Here is a 19,070-nt window from a genome sequence, read left to right as displayed (position 1 = left end):
GAAATATGTTAATATACATAAATATCAAGTGAGGTAAACATCAGGAAGGCTATATGTGTTAGGACAAAGTGGCGGGGAAAAATTACTTGAGACAGCAAAACAAAACATAGAAACACTCAATATTAAAATGTGGTAAGCAGTATGCTCCATTTAAGCAATAGTAACTGCAATTACGCTATCCTATTCCACCCCTCAGAGCATGGGGAGTGCTGAGGGAATAGTGTGTAATCAAGGCACAAGTGACTCTGATGCTCTGAAGAATAAGAACTAGGTTTAGGACTCATAGTGTAATATACTAAACATGTGAATATGGAATATGATAATAAAAATAACATATGGGATAGTAGAGAGGAAGACCTCATACATTAGAACAAGGTGATGGGAAAGGATAAAAAGAAAAAACAGAAACACATATTTATGATTCCGTAAGCTGTATGCTTCATTAAAAAAAGTAACCGCATATATACTATCCTATTCCAATCTTTAGGGCATAGGAACCACTGTAGGATAAGTATGTAACAGTGTACAGATGACTCCATTGTGTGCAGTGAAAGTCGTATGTACTGGTCTGACTTTGTGGTATCTTTGAGTGTCTCATAGTGGATCCGGTGAACATGGCAGCCCAGAGTTGTGACCTCTCAGTGTGGCTTCCCTGTAGAGGTATGTTCATAGTCATCAGCTGCAGGATAGAGGTCGCTGCAGGTTTCGGTAGAGAGCCGGAGGATTTTGTAGCAACTGTGATGAATCTAGGCCATTGGTTTGATTTGCCGTCACTCCTAGATAATTCTTGAGCTGAGAAGGCAGTTACCTTACCCGGCTCAGTCAGCCGGGCATTGGTTTTCGGGACAGGGGGGTATCATCACCTCTAACTCCCCCAGCCCGACCTGATCCAAGTATATGCTCTCTACTGAGGTGCACAGCGGGGAGTCAGCCGTAGCTTTTGGAGCATGGGTAAATATAGCTGCAGGCTCTCGGTTAGGGCATGAGGGGTAGGGCACTGTGTGCTCTGTTGAAGTTGTTGGTTTTCTGTGTAGGGAGCTACAAACTTCTCTCAGGGAACTCCACTCTTCTTTGAAAGTATTGTGGAGGCTTGGAAGAATGTGCGTTGAACTTAGTCTCCATGTCCTGTAGCATTGAAATTATTTGCGGGCCTCCATTTTGAGTGCTTTGTATGCCAGAGCGATGTTCCTCTGATCTGGTTCAGTGTTCTATATAATTAGATATTATAAGCCCACACTTTTGATACGTGTTTAGCTAGGTAATTCTTCCCCACAGCTTCAGCTTTAGTAGGATGAGTTGAGTAGTGATAACGGTGCTAACACCTGTTCACCCGGGGAAACCGGGGGAGGAGAGGGGATAGAGAGAAATTGATAGGGCCTCCAGAAGCTCTCAACACTATCCTTATCTAGAGCTCCGTTCAGGGTGAAAGTGACATCTGTCGATTTGTCTTAGGCTCCTGAATTACAAATTGGGGTCTGGGAAAACAGATGAAGTATGGATCTTTTAATATTCGATGAACTGTCTTGATGGGAGAACGGAGCTCTAAAATTTGCAGCCAGCCATGGCTGCTGCCTGGACACGCCCCCATGATGAATTAATTTTAACCCTTTAGTTTCCATATATTGTGTGTACATCCATGTTGTAACCTAGGTTTCCCCCAGGTTCAAAAGCCTTCTATATTTTCTTATCTTCTCTGTTGGACACCAGTTAGGGCAGATATAAATTAATTGATATTATTATTATTATTATACTTTATTTATGAAGCGTCAACATATTGTGTCCATGGATACAATTCATTTAAATAAAACAATGATATAAAACTTGTAAGAGACAGGACAAAATTTACAAAGACATACAGGAGGAATTGATGCCCTATTCCTGTGGGAACTTACAATCTAGAAGGGAAGGAGGTTGCAAACAGGAGGTGAGCACCTGCAAGATTGAGAAAGATGGTAATGCAGAGTTAGATGAGGGAAATGTTAGGTAAGTGAAATTAATTTATTATTGAGTTGGGTGGTAGGCTTGCCTGAACAGAAAAGCCTTCAGGGAGCATTTAAAGGAAGAAAGATTAGGGCAAAGCCTGACATGCACAAGGGAGAGAGTTCCAGAGGGTAGGTGGCTGCATGACAGAAGTCCCTGCAGTTTAGCATGAAAAGGAGGTAATAGTTGCGGATGCAAGGAGCAGGTCATTGTTGGATCTTAGTGGGGGGGTTGGAGTATACTTGTTTATTAGGGAGAATAGGTAGAGGGGAGCGGCATTGGTGAGAGCTTTGTATGTATCTTGGTGAGAATTTTGATTTTAATTTTGCTGTAAATGGGGAGCCAATCAAGGGACTCACAGAGAGGTGCAGCAGATACAGAGCGACGGTAAATGTAGATCAGGCCTGGCAGAGGCATTTAGAATGGATTGAAGGGGGGAGAGGTGGGAAAGAGGAAGGCCAGTAAGTAGGTTATTGCAGTAGTCAAGTCGGCAAATAACAAGGGAGTGGATTATTTGCTTTGTGGTGTTAGCACTCAAAAAAGGGCAAATCTTGGAAATATTGCGTAGATGGTTGAGGCAGGATGTAGAAAGGGATTGGATATGGGGGGACGAAGGATAGATTTGAGACAAGTGTAACTCAGAGGCAGCAGACTTGGGGTGGTGGGAAATGGTGATGCCGTTAACAGGGCTAGAGAAGTCAGAAGGTCAACGTAGAGCTTGAGGGGGGGGGTAAGAAGGAGCTCAGTCTTGGACATGTTTAATCTTTAAGTGGTGAGAGGCCATCCAGGAAGAAATACCAGATAAGCAGTCACTGACATGAGAAAGGACAGAGGGAGAGAAAGCAGGGGTGGAGAGGTAGATCTGGGTTTTGTCAGCATAGAGGTGATATTTGAAGCCATAACTGTTGATAAGTTTACCCAGTGAAGAAGTATAAATAGAGAAGAGTAGAGGACCCAGAACAGATCCTTGAGGTACTCCAACCAGACAGAGGCATTGGAGAGGAGGAGTCACTGGCAAATGGCACAGAAAAAGACTTTTGAGAAAGATAGGAGTGAATCCAGGAGAGAGCAGTGTCACAGAGGCCAAAGAGCTAAGGGTCTGTAGGGAGGAGGGGGTGGTCAACTGTGTCGAAGGCAGATGAGAGGTCAAGTAAGATGAGTATAGAGTAGTGGCCAATATTTTAGTAGAGAGAAGATCGTTAGTAACCTTGGTAAAGGCAGTCTCAGTTGAGTGTTTGGGGCAGTATTCAGATTGCAGGGGGTCAAGCAAGGAGTTGGTGGACAGGAAGTGGGTTAGGTGATTGTAAACTAGTTTTTCAAGGAGTTTGATGGTAGTGGAAGCAGTGATATGGGGCGGTAGCTTTCAGGAGAATTAAAGCAACAATTGATAAAGCAACACTCTCTTTTTAATGTCCCTTTAATTATAAAATGACTCAATATTATATGAAATTATCAAACACACAAGACCTGATCCAAGTATATGCTCTCTACTGAGGTGCACAGCGGGGAGTCAGCCGTAGCTGTTGGAGCATGGGTAAATATAGCTGCAGGCTCTCGGTTAGGGCATGAGGGGTAGGGCACTGTGTGCTCTGTTGAAGCTGTTGGTTTTCTGTGTAGGGAGCTACAAACTTCTCTCAGGGAACTCCACTCTTCTTTGAAAGTATTGTGGAGCTTGGAAGAATGTGCGTTGAACTTAGTCTCCAGGTCCTGTAGCATTGAAATTATTGCGGCCTCCATTTTGAGTGCTTTGTTATGCCAGAGCGATGTTCCTCTGATCTGGTTCAGTGTTCTATATAATTAGATATTATAAGCCCACACTTTTGATACGTGTTTAGCAGTAATTCTTCCCCACAGCTTCAGCTTTAGTAGGATGAGTTGAGTAGTGAAACGGTGCTAACACCTGTTCACCCGGGAAAACCGGGGGAGGAGAGGGGATAGAGAGAAATTGATAGGGCCTCCAGAAGCTCTCAAACTATCTTATCTAGAGCTCCCGTTCAGGTGAAAGTGATATCTGTCGATTTGTCTTAGGCTCCTGAATTACAAATTGGGGTCTGGGAAAACAGATGAAGTATGGATCTTTTAATATTCGATGAACTGTCTTGATGGGAGAACGGAGCTCTAAAATTTGCAGCCAGCCATGGCTGCTGCCTGGACACGCCCCCATGATGAATTAATTTTAACCCTTTAGTTTCCATATATTGTGTGTACATCCATGTTGTAACCTAGGTTTCCCCAGGTTCAAAAGCCTTCTATATTTTCTTATCTTCTCTGTTGACACCAGTTAGGGCAGATATAAATTAATTGATATTATTATTATTATTATACTTTATTTATGAAGCGTCAACATATTGTGTCCATGGATACAATTCATTTAAATAAAACAATGATATAAAACTTTAAGAGACAGGACAAAATTTACAAAGACATACAGGAGGAATTGATGGCCCTATTCCTGTGGGAACTTACAATCTAGAAGGGGAAGGAGGTTGCAAAACAGGAGGTGAGCACTGCAAGATTGAGAAAGATGTTAATGCAGAGTTAGATGAGGGAAATGTTAGGTAAGTGAAATTAATTTATTATTGAGTTGGGTGGTAGGCTTGCCTGAACAGAAAAGCCTTCAGGGAGCATTTAAAGGAAGAAAGATTAGGGCAAAGCCTGACAGCACAAGGGAGAGAGTTCCAGAGGGTAGGTGCTGCATGACAGAAGTCCTGCAGTTTAGCATGAAAAGAGGTAATAGTTGCGGATGCAAGGAGCAGGTCATTGTTGGATCTTAGTGGGGGGGTTGGAGTATACTTGTTTATTAGGGGAGAATAGGTAGAGGGGAGCGGCATTGGTGAGAGCTTTGTATGTATCTTGGTGAGAATTTTGATTTTAATTTTGCTGTAAATGGGGAGCCAATCAAGGGACTCACAGAGAGGTGCAGTAGATACAGGGCGACGGTAAATGTAGATCAGCCTGGCAGAGGCATTTAGAATGGATTGAAGGGGGGAGAGGTGGGAAAGAGGAAGGCCAGTAAGTAGGTTATTGCAGTAGTCAAGTCGGCAAATAACAAGGGAGTGGATTATTTGCTTTGTGGTGTTAGCACTCAAAAAAGGGCAAATCTTGGAAATATTGCGTAGATGGTTGAGGCAGGATGTAGAAAGGGATTGGATATGGGGGACGAAGGATAGATTTGAGACAAGTGTAACTCAGAGGCAGCAGACTTGGGGTTGTGGGGAAATGGTGATGCTGTTAACAGGGCTAGAGAAGTCAGAAGTCAACGTAGAGCTTGAGGGGGGGTGGTAAGAAGGAGCTCAGTCTTGGACATGTTAATCTTTAAGTGGTGAGAGGCCATCCAGGAAGAAATACCAGATAAGCAGTCACTGACATGAGAAAGGACAGAGGGAGAGAAAGCAGGGGTGGAGAGGTAGATCTGGGTTTTGTCAGCATAGAGGTGATATTTGAAGCCATAACTGTTGATAAGTTTACCCAGTGAAGAAGTATAAATAGAGAAGAGTAGAGGACCCAGAACAGATCCTTGAGGTACTCCAACAGACAGAGGCATTGGAGAGGAGGAGTCACTGGCAAATGGCACAGAAAAAGACTTGTGAGAAAGATAGGAGTGAATCCAGGAGAGAGCAGTGTCACAGAGGCCAAAAGAGCTAAGGGTCTGTAGGAGGAGGGGGTGGTCAACTGTGTCGAAGGCAGATGAGAGGTCAAGTAAGATGAGTATAGAGTAGTGGCCAATATTTTAGTAGAGAGAAGATCGTTAGTAACCTTGGTAAAGGCAGTCTCAGTTGAGTGTTTGGGGCAGTATTCAGATTGCAGGGGGGTCAAGCAAGGAGTTGGTGGACAGGAAGTGGGTTAGGTGATTGTAAACTAGTTTTTCAAGGAGTTTTGATGGTAGTGGAAGCAGTGATATGGGGCGGTAGCTTTCAGGAGAATTAAAGCAACAATTGATAAAGCAACACTCTCTTTTTAATGTCCCTTTAATTATAAAATGACTCAATATTATATGAAATTATCAAACACACAAGTCTTAAATAGATAGTTTATTGTAAAAATCTGCTTAAGACCGCTGCTCCTTAACTGGTCTGCTGACTCTGAGGCTGCGGGCATCAATCCATGCGATCCTATACGATCGGGTTGATTGACACCCCCTGCTAGCGACCGATTGGCCGCAAATCTGCAGGGGGCGGCATTGCACAATGTTAATTGCTGACAGTGTATGCTGTAGGCATTCAGCGATGTCTGGCGGACATGATACCATACAGGGTATCATGTCAGCCAGACTTCGATAAATCGGCCCCATAGTGTCATATTTTACTTATAGTTTGATAGTCAAGCTAATGTGTCCATAGAGATAAATATGTGAAATCCCTGCTAGATTACAAGTTTTGCGTTATGAGTGAAAAAGCCTCATAACACTGCTTTTTCACTACCGCTGCTATTACGAGTTTCCGTAACGCCACAAATATCACCATCTACACTCAAATTCATAACGTAAACCCAGCCCCAGTAGTTAATGATATATCGATAACAAAAACATCCACAAATCACTTCAAAAACATTACACAAAGTACACCTACACTCATACAAACACTTGACAATATTTATTTTTCATATTAAAATTTTTCATGTCAAAATAGAACGGATCAGAGTTACGAGATCTCGGGTGATTGAAAAAAAAATGCACACAAAACCATTTTACATTGACTTACATAGACAGACGGGAACATACACTCATCTAGCTACATCTAACTACAAATATTATCACATACATACACAAATCGATACATACAAACACATTACCTACACAAAACATATTTTTATTTTGAAATTAACACAATTTAGCTAATTTTTCACAGAAGGACATGACGTCACTCACTTTACGCTCAACACAAGTGTTGGGTTTTATTTCTCTGGACATTTCTCTCCTCCATTAACTTCTATGGGAAGCCGTGCTCATGCATGCGACCCGGCAGATTTACCTAACGCACGCAAAATCCGTAGACTTTAAAACTCTTAATACCAGCATTAGAATTGTGGTGCTAATTCATTAATTCTTGCGTTAGTCCCACTATGACAAATAGATCAAGAAATTTCTATTTCCCTATGTAGTTATGGCTTTTACTTGTGTGAACATCACTACAACATCACATTCTTAAAGGAAATTACATTACATCAACTAGAAATCACCATCAATTCTATCATCAACAATACAAAATCAGTTTAACATTTAAATCATATTTAAAGGGAAAGAAAATTATTGTTTACATTTCAGTATTCACAAACAGTAACCAATTGTAAACACATCTCATTTACGTATATTATAACATTTAATTTAATCAACTCGTATGCTTGGATGAACAGCATAACTACATAGGCTCACCACATGATGATTGATGGATGCACATACATGACTTTTGCCATTGACTCATACATGTGCATTGATATTCAGTGTGATTTAGTTTACACATTACTAGATTTTTAGATAGTCAGAAAGGGATACTCTAGCAATACTATGTGATTCTAAGTCATACATCAGAGGTTAGGTCTGCACAATGTATGACTCAGCTTCACACTTGATTGATACAACATAACACAAAAGATGCTACATACACTTAGTAAGCTAGTGATCTAAATAGTTTCAGAAATGGTTAGGAGGGGGATGCAGAACCAAGTTACACATTAAAGTCACACATTAAAATGATTTAGTAATGATTTTATTTGCACTTTATTTTCCATTAGGGAGATGTCTTCATCTACAGACTGAAAGTGAAGTTTCCCAGACTGAAAGTGAAGAATACAAGACTGAAACTGAAGAATCCCAATGTCATCATGTCTGTCATTGTCTTTCAACTGTGCTGAGTTAGAAAACCATACAAAGACATGGTAAGTGGACAAAATTATTTTGAACAAGACTGGGGATGCAGGATGTTTGCTATGGGAGACACTTATAGTTCATAATTTTGTTTTAATTTTTTTAAGATGGTATTTCACAATCCTCTATTGAAAATGATGAATAGGACACCTAATGAAGATAAACTTAAATTTGGAATAGAATTGCCTTTCAAAGACCATACATACAGGTTAGTTTGCACAATGCATGCTATTTAAGAATCATAGGAGGAATAATGTTCAAAGAATTAAGAATATATACATGTCCTAGTTTAGAATATGTTTATTTTATTTACCTTACCCATACTTTGTGCTAGAGAGGACCCAGATTCTGACCAATCAGACAGATAAAGGGATACATTTTATAGTTGACATTTAGGGATATTATTTGAAGGGACATGAAATATTACATTCAATTATTTCCCTCATACAATAAAATTATTTTATTTTTACTTAAAATGTGATTCTTTCTTTTGGCTATTTTTAAATGCTAATAGGTGTAATTCAAATATTGATTACACAATTTAATGTGATTATTTTAAAAGTATGTATAGATATAGATCTCCAGTCTGAACCTGTTTTTAATATCCAGACAAACAATACATAATACATGTTAGAGCATAGACAGAAAATGAATCTCCAATTATTAGATTTAATTTTTATTTTTATATATGTGTTCATTAACTAACCTAATTGACTAATGTTTATATTTCTTTTCTTTCTTTTTCAGGTTTTCCTTTTTGATGCATTCAATTTTTTTTATTTTTTTTAAATAAATCTATTTACATACTATATTTTAACATTTTATTTATTGAATTACATTTTTGATACATATCCCATTCACAGTAAGATAACAAGAAATACATCCATCTAATATTCTGACATGTAAACACAATATTAGTCCCATGACTGGTAAAGTATCTATTTTACAAGCACATGCATGATATCAAATATAATAATTTGGATTAATTTATTCAATTAAATATAAACGCAGCTTAAGCAGATAATGTTAAAGTCAAGTATCTTAACAAATTTAAGGGGGAGGTAGATACAGACATCTATGATTTGATTGTGTGATTTATAGATTTAAAATTCTTAAAATGTATAAGGATATGCAGTATAAATTATACATAACAACTTTGCTCATTTCACTTCTTACATTATAGTGAAAGTGTATTTTAATGTTAGATTTACATTCTAATCTCTATAATCTTTCTTAGGTATCCAAAAACAATCTTAACCTAAATATAGGTTATTATGCTTTAATTGTTTTCAAGGTAATATATTTAAAATTATCTCAAACGAAAAGTTATTCACACTTATAACAAGATAGTTATTGTATGACATATTGATGACTTTTCACTATATTTGAGTCATTTGAAGGGTCAGTTAACTATAGATATATCAAAATTATAAGTTCTAACAATTGTACTCTTTTTACCTGTTGGAGTGTATCACATTTCTATAGGTTTTATGTTACCCTTTTTTTTAATTTATTTAATATCTCCAATGTTAACTCCACCTATTCTTATTTCTTTTATTCCAATTAAAGGGACATTAAACACAGAATTAAATTTAATGATTCAGACATAGAATACAATTTAATACAACATTCAAATTATCTTCTGTGATCTAATTTGGTTCATTCTTTAGCTATCCTTTGTTAAAGAAAGTGCAATGCACATGGTTTAGCCAATTACACAAGGCATCTATGTGCAGACAACAATCAGCAGCACCTGATCCTATCTAGATATGCTTTTCAGGAATTAATATCAAGAGATAAAAGCAAATGAGATAATAGAATTACATTTGGTATTTGTTTTACATTGTATTATCCATCTAAATCTATCAAGAAAATATTCTTGTTTAATGTCCCTTTAAAACAAAGCTGTATAAATACAGCCATTGTATGATATTTCACTCACAGTGGGCCATACAATAAATGAGGTAATAGAAATTATAAATGATGTATGTTTTGCAGATCTAAGAAGTATGTATATGTCTAAAAATGGGATTAATTTAGGAAATCCGACTATCTATACAAGATATTATACATATTTTTTGATTCACAAGAATAATTCAGAGACCAACATAAATAATTTTTTTCATGATTTATATACTCTGCTGATAGTAAAATAATAATGCATTGTAAACACATTCATTTCTCTAAATATGATAGTATACTGTCCCTATAAGAGTCTGCACTGACTCCTTAAAAATCTCCATGAAAGGATGGAGATAAGTGGACATTTTAAAAACAAGGTTCTCACACAGGTCCAACGTATAGGAATATAACGGGATCTAATATGCCACAATTATTATTGTAGTAAAGTAAATAACTTTGAAGTTTCATGTCCCTTTTGATATGGATATCATATAATCTATTTGAATATATTTTAAGATTCACATGACTGCATGTTGTAAAAAAATAACATATTTTTGAACTTGGAATGGTTTATTTTTAAAGGGAACTCGAAAATAAAATCTAATCTTGCATGATTCAGACAGAGCAGATTAGAAAATAAAAATAAATTGCCTTTAATAATCACATATGGTTGATTATCATGTTTTTCTACGTTTGCACAAACTAGATGCATAGTCTTATGATCAGCAAAGCATTACTGTGCAATATCTACTTATGTGTGGGTGGGCCAACAATGCATGTTTACAATGTTAAGACAGATGTCTTTAGATAAATTTAAATATTGCATATCTGGTCATTAAAGGGACAGTAATCCAAAAAACATTTCTTTCAAGATTCCTATAGAAAATATAATTTTACCCTTTCAAAGGTACTTCTATTATCTACAGTCATTCTTTTGATATACTTTCCTTTAAAGCCATAGCTAGACTGCTCAGTAAATGAAGATTGGTGGCTGCACAGAGATGCCTTTTGTGATTGGCTCAGCCATGTGCTTTGCTATTTCTTCTGTAAAGGATATCTAAAGAATAAGCTAAATTGATAGAGTTACATTTTAATGTTTAAAAATGTATTCTCTATTCGGATTATGAAATAAAATATTTGGGTGTAATGTCTCTTTAAATATGAAGACGACGGTGCAAATAAAATATGTGAGCAGTTCTGACCAATACAAGCTCCATTTTTATTTAATAACAAGGAACAAATGTTCTTTTTAAAATTTAAAAACATTTTGATCAAAGTTACGTCCATTAAAAATACAGATTACGCATTTCTTAAACCTAGCGTGGTCAACGTATTATGCAACATGAGATTCGCATCTTTAAAAAATCGATAATAATGTCACACACTTAATTGAGCAATGTCAATACTTCACAATTAGTCACAATATTTCTTTAATAAACAATGAATACATATAATGTTTCATTTTTAAATAAAAATATATTTATATGAAATAAGCTGATCAATCTTAAACATTTTAACGTGTAAAACATTTACTAATGTGACTGGAATATATTTACTATCGTGCGTAAAAAACAAATAGAGATAAAATGTAAACTTAATATATTAATATTTAACGACTCACGTATATTAAATATGCGTCACAAATATACGCATAACAATCCAATAAATAACAAATCTACATGCCAAATGTAGTAACAGCACCCCAGGAGGTATGTGTATGGAAGTTACAAATATATGAAACATTAAGGAATGGACAATCAGAGTTCATCACACAAACATAACTTGAGTCAGTATGACCTCACAGACATGATAACAAAATTTCAATATTTCATCCAATCAGATGTACAGATACCATGTCCCATAGTGCATCTCATGTTTACTTCACCATATAAAAGTCCATTACACGTTGCCATTTTTGTCAGTTCTCTAATGCCTGCTGGCGTGTATATATATATATATATATATATATATATATATATATATATATATATATATATATATATATATATATATTATATTTATTATTAGGACTAGCAGACATGACGTCTCCCAGGTTCACACGGGCGGAAAGTGCTGCATTGGTCAACGCGGTTGAGGATTTCTATCCATATCTGTTTGTGAACAAGAAGACGTTGATGCAGCAGAGTATTAGGAAGGCCCTCTGGTTGCCTGTCACCCAATCAGTTAATGCGGTGTGTGACATCCAGAGGACCCAGGACCAAATCATGCAGAGATTTGGGTATATGAGGTTGCGGCTACGCAAAAAAGTCCACCTCCTAAGGGAGTGCGTAAAAGCCCGTCGGAGGGATGGAAAGCAGGATCCACCCCCACGGACACTATACCTGCTAACTTATGAGGAGACTTTATGCACCCTCCTCAATCTCCGTTTCCCCAGCAGATTTGCATCCTCTCACTCAACTTCTTCTTTTTCCCCAGTTGCTGGATCTGAAACCCAAGACCCGGAGCCCAGTGCAGCTGCTTCTTCAATTGGTGACCTGGGAGAAGGAAGTAGAGAGGCTGAACCAGGTAAATATGAGACTTCACAGAATATATTAATATTTGAGTATATATTTAAGCAATGTGTATATAGTCATATATTCAACCTATATAGATCTCACAACACACGTTACATATGATGTTTAGATATCTGAATTTAGAATCTTCACACATGAATTAGGAATGATGTATCTTGCACTCTCCCGAATATGCGTCACAGAGCTAAAATGGAATTGCGCATCCGTGAAATCCCTATCATCCGCCATTTCAGACATTGAATATCGAATTATACCACAGTTCTAAATATTAATTGTTATCATTCAATCTTAACAAATATCCGATTTGAATATCGTAATACACCCAATTGAAAATATATTCAAAGTCTTTAGAAATTATACTCATCACACTACTATATCAAAATCAATTATGAATCACGGATGCGCAATTACGCTTTGACTAATTGCGCGATGATCACGAAAGATATAATTGCGCAGACACGTGAACATGTGTTTGCTGTAACAGTGGCATTACTTTAGACATGTTGGTCAAATGTATATGTTAATTATTATATGTGTGAAGAATACAGTATCCTTATTTACAATCTTCTACATTAGAAAACATAAACTAGCAAGATCACAAAAAAAATGAACATTGTCTAACAATTGATGACAATGCAAGAATAAAAAATTACTTAAAGCGACAGTCAACAGCATAAAAGATTGAAAATAAGAATACATGTTCTCTTTTTTTTTTTAAATTAATTTAGAAAACAATGAACTCACGTGATTATAAATATAACTTTACTTTGTCAATTCTAAAAACAAAAAGAAAATATTGTTAGTGTCCATGGCCTGATTTTTTATTAATGATATCCAATCATGATTGAATACAAATATTACAGATATGGCTGTCACAGTATAGTATGTCTCATTTTAATTTACATTTGTCTCACAAACGTGGAAATAACATTACCTAATCCATTCATATTTATCTCTATTAATATGGATACTCTAAATCTATTTTAATGTTATTTTAAAATAATAATCACGAATCAGATTTTGGATTCCATTGTAATACAAATATTAAATTATGAGTATTTGAAGATATTCCTTCTATTCTTGATATCTTCATTTTAATGTCATCTTCGGGTCATGGCCATTTAGCATTATGCCCCTGGGTAGTGCTTGACAGTTTTTGGCTACATTTAGACAACACTAACACATGTTTACATATGTGCTGATTATATAAATATACATCTCATATGCTTTGATATATTCTTCTTATCATTAAAGGGACATGAAAACCAACCTTGTTCTTTTATGATTTAGACACAACCTGTGATATGAAACAAGTTTCAAATGTTATTCGATTATCTAAATAGCTTCAATCTATTGATATCCTTAGTTGAAAAGCATATCTAGGTAGGCTCAGGAGCAGCAATGCATTACTGGGAGTAACCTGATTGGATGATGCACATTATATAATATTTTAATTGGTTAAACGAATGTCTTCAGATAACTCCCAGTAGGGCATAGTTGCTCCTTTTAAAAAGAATTCTAAGACAATGAAGAAAATTACCTAATTTAAGTATATTTGTAAGTTTTTTTAAATCACAGGCTGGATTTGAATCTGTATAAAAAATAAAATTAGACATTTGGAGTTTCATGTCCCTTTAAGAGAGGATAATTAAAGATTCGTGATAATAGCATGAAATTATATTTTTTAAAGGAATTGCATGCTCTATCCCATTCATTACATCAACCTATGGACTAGACAATTCCTTAACAGTGACATTGTCAAATCAAGATATTTTACTATTTAATATTAATTACAAATATCTAATCTAATATCTATTAATCCTTACACTGTTTTGTTGAAACAATATTGATATCTAAATCACATCTTTCACTCTTGGACTACCTTTATAGATATATCAAAATATTCGAACAGCACCATGATGACATGTTTTCTAAAATATATTGTGTATTGCATTGTGATCAATATGTGTTGTGTCCTAAAACAGATTACTGTACATTGCAGAAATGGATCTATGTGCCACATGGCTTATCTTGTAGTTGTCAACAGTTGTTATTCAAAGTGTTGTGTGTGTGTCTGTATTATTTTCAAAACAAAGATCAATAGTTATATTTAGATATGACATAGATTCATATGAGAAAAATTGGCTGTCTAATATAGTAAGAAATCCAACATATGTGAAAAACATAATTTTCTTTAATATCACCTTAATCAACTCATATATTTATTGTTCATATCAGTGCTCTAGTTTTCAAATGTCTAAGTATATTAAATTGAATATTTTATACTAATGTGATTTCCAAACTGTGTTCACCAATATATTTTAATCTTATTAATAGTAGTTATTGTGACGAGCACAGAGGGATCAGCACTGATGGGGACCTGCCTTTGCAGGCTTCTGGTAAGTCCATTGACTCATTCATATGTCATTGAAGTTGTATTTTGTAATAACTATTATTATCATGGTTCTGATGAAGCATTCAATTTGAATAAAACATATAATCTACTCCTCTGATGATATGTATATATTTTATTTTAAGATTAAGATCTCAAAGCTTCTTAGTCTACACATTTGTGCTTCAGAACTTGGCTAGCACATGTTTATCTTTATTTTAAATGTATACAACAATCATCAAGTGATACACACATGAGAACGCTTAAATGTTCCATGTACTCAGCTTTTGTGAATGTTTTAAAAATACAGACTATAAAATGTAATTCTTACTCATCGATAATTACAAATCTAATTTCATTTGCATGCTCCATCAAAATTATGTAATTCCTAACTTTGGTTCAGTATCTCTTCAGTGTAACATTGAGAATTTTTTTTAACGTGTACACAACATATTATGTTATTCAGAGATTGATGTAACATGTGTGATGGAGGAGGAAGGGGTTCCCTCAGATTCTGATAGTACGTCAAATATATGTAACATGTATCTAACATGTATTATTGTTTAAAAATTAAAAGAGTCAAAAACTCTTGAAGAAAAATAAAGTCTACAGCTTTGTCCATTAAAAATGTTATTAAATATTATGTACAATACACTACTGCCCCCCTTTCTATATCATGCAGCATGAACATATGTTTAACAGTTTTTTAAAATATATGTATTGCATTTTAATTAATGACAGCATGATGTCAATATGTATATTCCTTGCAAAACCCCAATAATCATCTTCTGATTGTACAGACAGTCATTGCTATTCATCTGAGTGCCTAGATGCAGACCATATTATTTATGTCATCATTGTTTAGAACTTTGAAACCACTTCTAAGTATACATAAAACAGAATCCAAAATTCCTGTACAGGTAGCCCTCAGTTTACTCCGGGGTTAGGTTCCAGAAGAAATGGTTGTAAATCGAAGCCGTTGTAAATTGAAACCCATTTTATAATGTAAGTCAATAGGAAGTGAGGGAGATAGGTTCCAGGCCCCTCTCAAAATTGTCATAAGTAACACCTAATACATTATTTTTAAAGCTTTGAAATTAAGACTTTAAATGCTAAACAGCATTATAAACCTAATAAAATAATCACACAACACAGAATATATAATTAAACTAAGTTAAATGAACATAAATATTTGCTAAACAGCATTATAAACCTAATAAAATAATCACACAACACAGACTTCACTTGCATTTTTCTGCAAACAGTTCTTTCTATGCATTCCAATCTGGACTGATTTATAGACAGGAAGATCTTGTTCTTGTTCCTTTGAAATCTGCTCTATAGCTCAGGTCTGGTTAAACTGATTAATTTCAGCTTGCTTGGCTTTGCTGCAACACAAGCGGACAGCTCCACCTACTGGCTATTTTAATAAATGCACTGCTTCTCAATGCTTTTCAATAGCAGTCACATGACTGGAAAAAAGGTTGTTATTCTGAAACGGTGTAAATTGAACCGTTGTAAAACGAGGGCCACCTGTGTTTAATTTCAGGATGTATGATATGTAAATTGATTTTTTTTAAATTTAAGTGTAGAGTGTTCATTTCAATCAAAAAAGTTTTTTAAAATTCATCAAATAAAAAGCAGGCATTTCGGAATGTGTCTATTAATATTGGGATGACATACATTTAAGCCTAATGTAAAAGAGAGATTCACAAAAAATAATCTGAAAATGAAATTTCAGATAGAGAAGATTATATTCTTAATATTTAATATGAACGGTAGTATCTACTGAATAGTAATTGATCAAAGCATCAAGCCTCACATTTGTCTATTTAAGATTACAAAGGCAATCACAGAAATAGATATGTAAATCAGTGTTTACATGGTTTCAAAGGCTATTTGGAGTGGCCATTTGAATTAGATCATATTAAACACTCACATATTATTAAATTGTTGGATTTCTAAAAATCAATCCACTGGCATGAGTCTAAAAGAACTCTATTGCATTTTAATATCAAATGCATACATGCATATCCAAATCTTTGCAAAAACATAAATATATTATAAAATCATAAATATTAGCACATAATGTTGACTTTGAAAAATATAAATTGTAATGTATTTATGAAATGTTACATGAAAAATAACAGTGAACAGTCAGAGTTTAAAGGAGAAATTAAATCTTCTTATTAATTATATTGAATTCAAATCAATCAATCACTTAAAACATAGTCATTATTGTGACTTTGTCAAAATATTTTGAGAGAACAAGAATCCAAACTTTAATTAATGTTGAATCTTGTTTTTTTAAAGATAATCAAATATTTTAATATCATATATGTATATACATATTTAATATATTTCAGATGGACCTTCCACTTCTGTTGCACTATTTCACCTTGTCAGATTTATACTAAGGGCTGTGTTGGCCTTTGCCCTTGTCAGGGTTCAGCCTGGAATTGAACCTGGGACCTGTCTCTATTTCTGCAGCTGTTATTTCCCAGCCTGTTGTTTCACCACTATGTCACCAGATGGCTTTATCACAGGAAAGGAATATTGTGTTTTTCTGTTTGCTGCAACTTTGGCTCTCTGGCTCCACCTGCTTGCCAGCTGAAAGAAATCATTTAATCAGCAGCCTGCTTTATCTGGGAGGTTTGTTTGCAATTTTGTGCTTTCACATTGAGAGTTATACTCTGAAACACTCTCTGCTCCTGTATCATGTGTGAAATACAGATTTGTTGGATTTCCTGGTTCCTGATTTCTGCTTCAATTACTGACTACTCTCCTGGATAATCCCTTGGCACTGTGTTTCATTTTTGGGACTGATTTCCTGGCAATTGATCTTGCCTAAAACTCTCTTTGCTAAGGACTGACTCGGGTACTTTTGCTTGCTTGTTTCCTGATACTACAAAGTTCCAATTGCAGTCTATGCAAATATCCTGTTTGTTTCTACAAAGTTCCAATTGCAGTCTATGCAAATATCCTGTTTGTTTCTACAAAGTTCCAAATTGCAGTTTATGCAAATATCCTGTTTGTTTCTACAAAGTTCCAATTGCAGTCTATGCAAATATCCTGTTTGTTATTACAAAGCACTGCTTTCCTGAGTGTTATTACACAGTTCCAGTCTACAGCATATGCAAATATCCTGTTTTTTATTACAAAGCCCTGCATTCCTGCCTGTTATTACAAAGAACTGTATTCCTGCCTTATACTACAACCTATAGACTTTGTCTTATCTAATTGCATAGCTCTACATTGCTTTATCCTATAAATAAAACCATCTCCTTTATTTCCTAAAACGTTGTACCTGTTTAATTATGCCTAAAAGGAAAGACTCACGCAGACAAACACAGCATTAACCCCAAAACCTTACACCTCTGCACAACAGCTCCTTACTCCTGAACCTGCTCCCTTGCAGAGTATGACAGCCCTTGTCAACTCCCTCCAAAGACTGTGATGCACAATGGCACCTTGTCAGATGGCTCCAATGGGGCTGTGTTTGCCTTGTCAACTCCCTCCAAGGACTGTGATGCACTATGTCACCTTGTCAGATGGCTCCAATGGGGCTGTGTTTGCCTTGTCAACTCCCTCCAAGGACAGTGATACACTATGTCACCTTGTCAGGTGGCTCCAATGGGGCTGAATTATCATTCTGACTTTTTTGTCACTTATGTTATTTATTTAACTTTTCATAATAAAATTTAATGTATTAATATGTGTTGTTTTTTTTCATATTTATTTCTTCCTTTCATTTTTTTTATAAAATATGTTTATGTTGTTAATCCTTAAAGGGACATTGAACCAATAAATGTATTTTATCCTTTATATCAACATTATATTTAAAAAAAAAAAATGTACTTCAATTATCAAATTTAATTCAGTCTCTTGGTCTAATTTTTAAAATGAGTATCAGTGCACTACTGATTTCTAACTGAACACATAGGTGAACCAATGACAATCGGTATATATATGCGGTCACCAATCAGCATTTAGAACATAGGTTGTTTGCAGCTCTTGAGATTACCTCGAAACCCATTTCATCAAAAGATAACAAGAGAAAGAAGCAAATTAAAATAATATCATTAAATTTGAAAGGTCGTTAAAATTTAAATCTCTTACATAATCGTGTAACATAAAATGTGTGTTTCATATCTATTTAAACCCTGCTTCTTCTAAATTTTTCAGAATCCTCCTATTCTAATGAAATATATTCTGTACTTATTACCAAGAATGGATTATATTTCATATATCACAGTATTACGTTATCTAGCGTGACCTTATGTGAAGCTGTGCATTACATGAAATAAACATGCTACATAGATAACAATATAGCACATACTAGTTTTTAAAATATAAATACGTTTCTTATTGACATGCAAAGCTGTAAGAGGTGGACTTT

Source organism: Bombina bombina, chromosome 6 (assembly GCF_027579735.1).
Source record: "Bombina bombina isolate aBomBom1 chromosome 6, aBomBom1.pri, whole genome shotgun sequence".
Classification (NCBI taxonomy): Eukaryota; Metazoa; Chordata; class Amphibia; order Anura; family Bombinatoridae; genus Bombina; species Bombina bombina.
The sequence above is the reverse complement of the archived record's forward strand: the minus strand, read 5'-3'. Positions refer to the sequence as shown.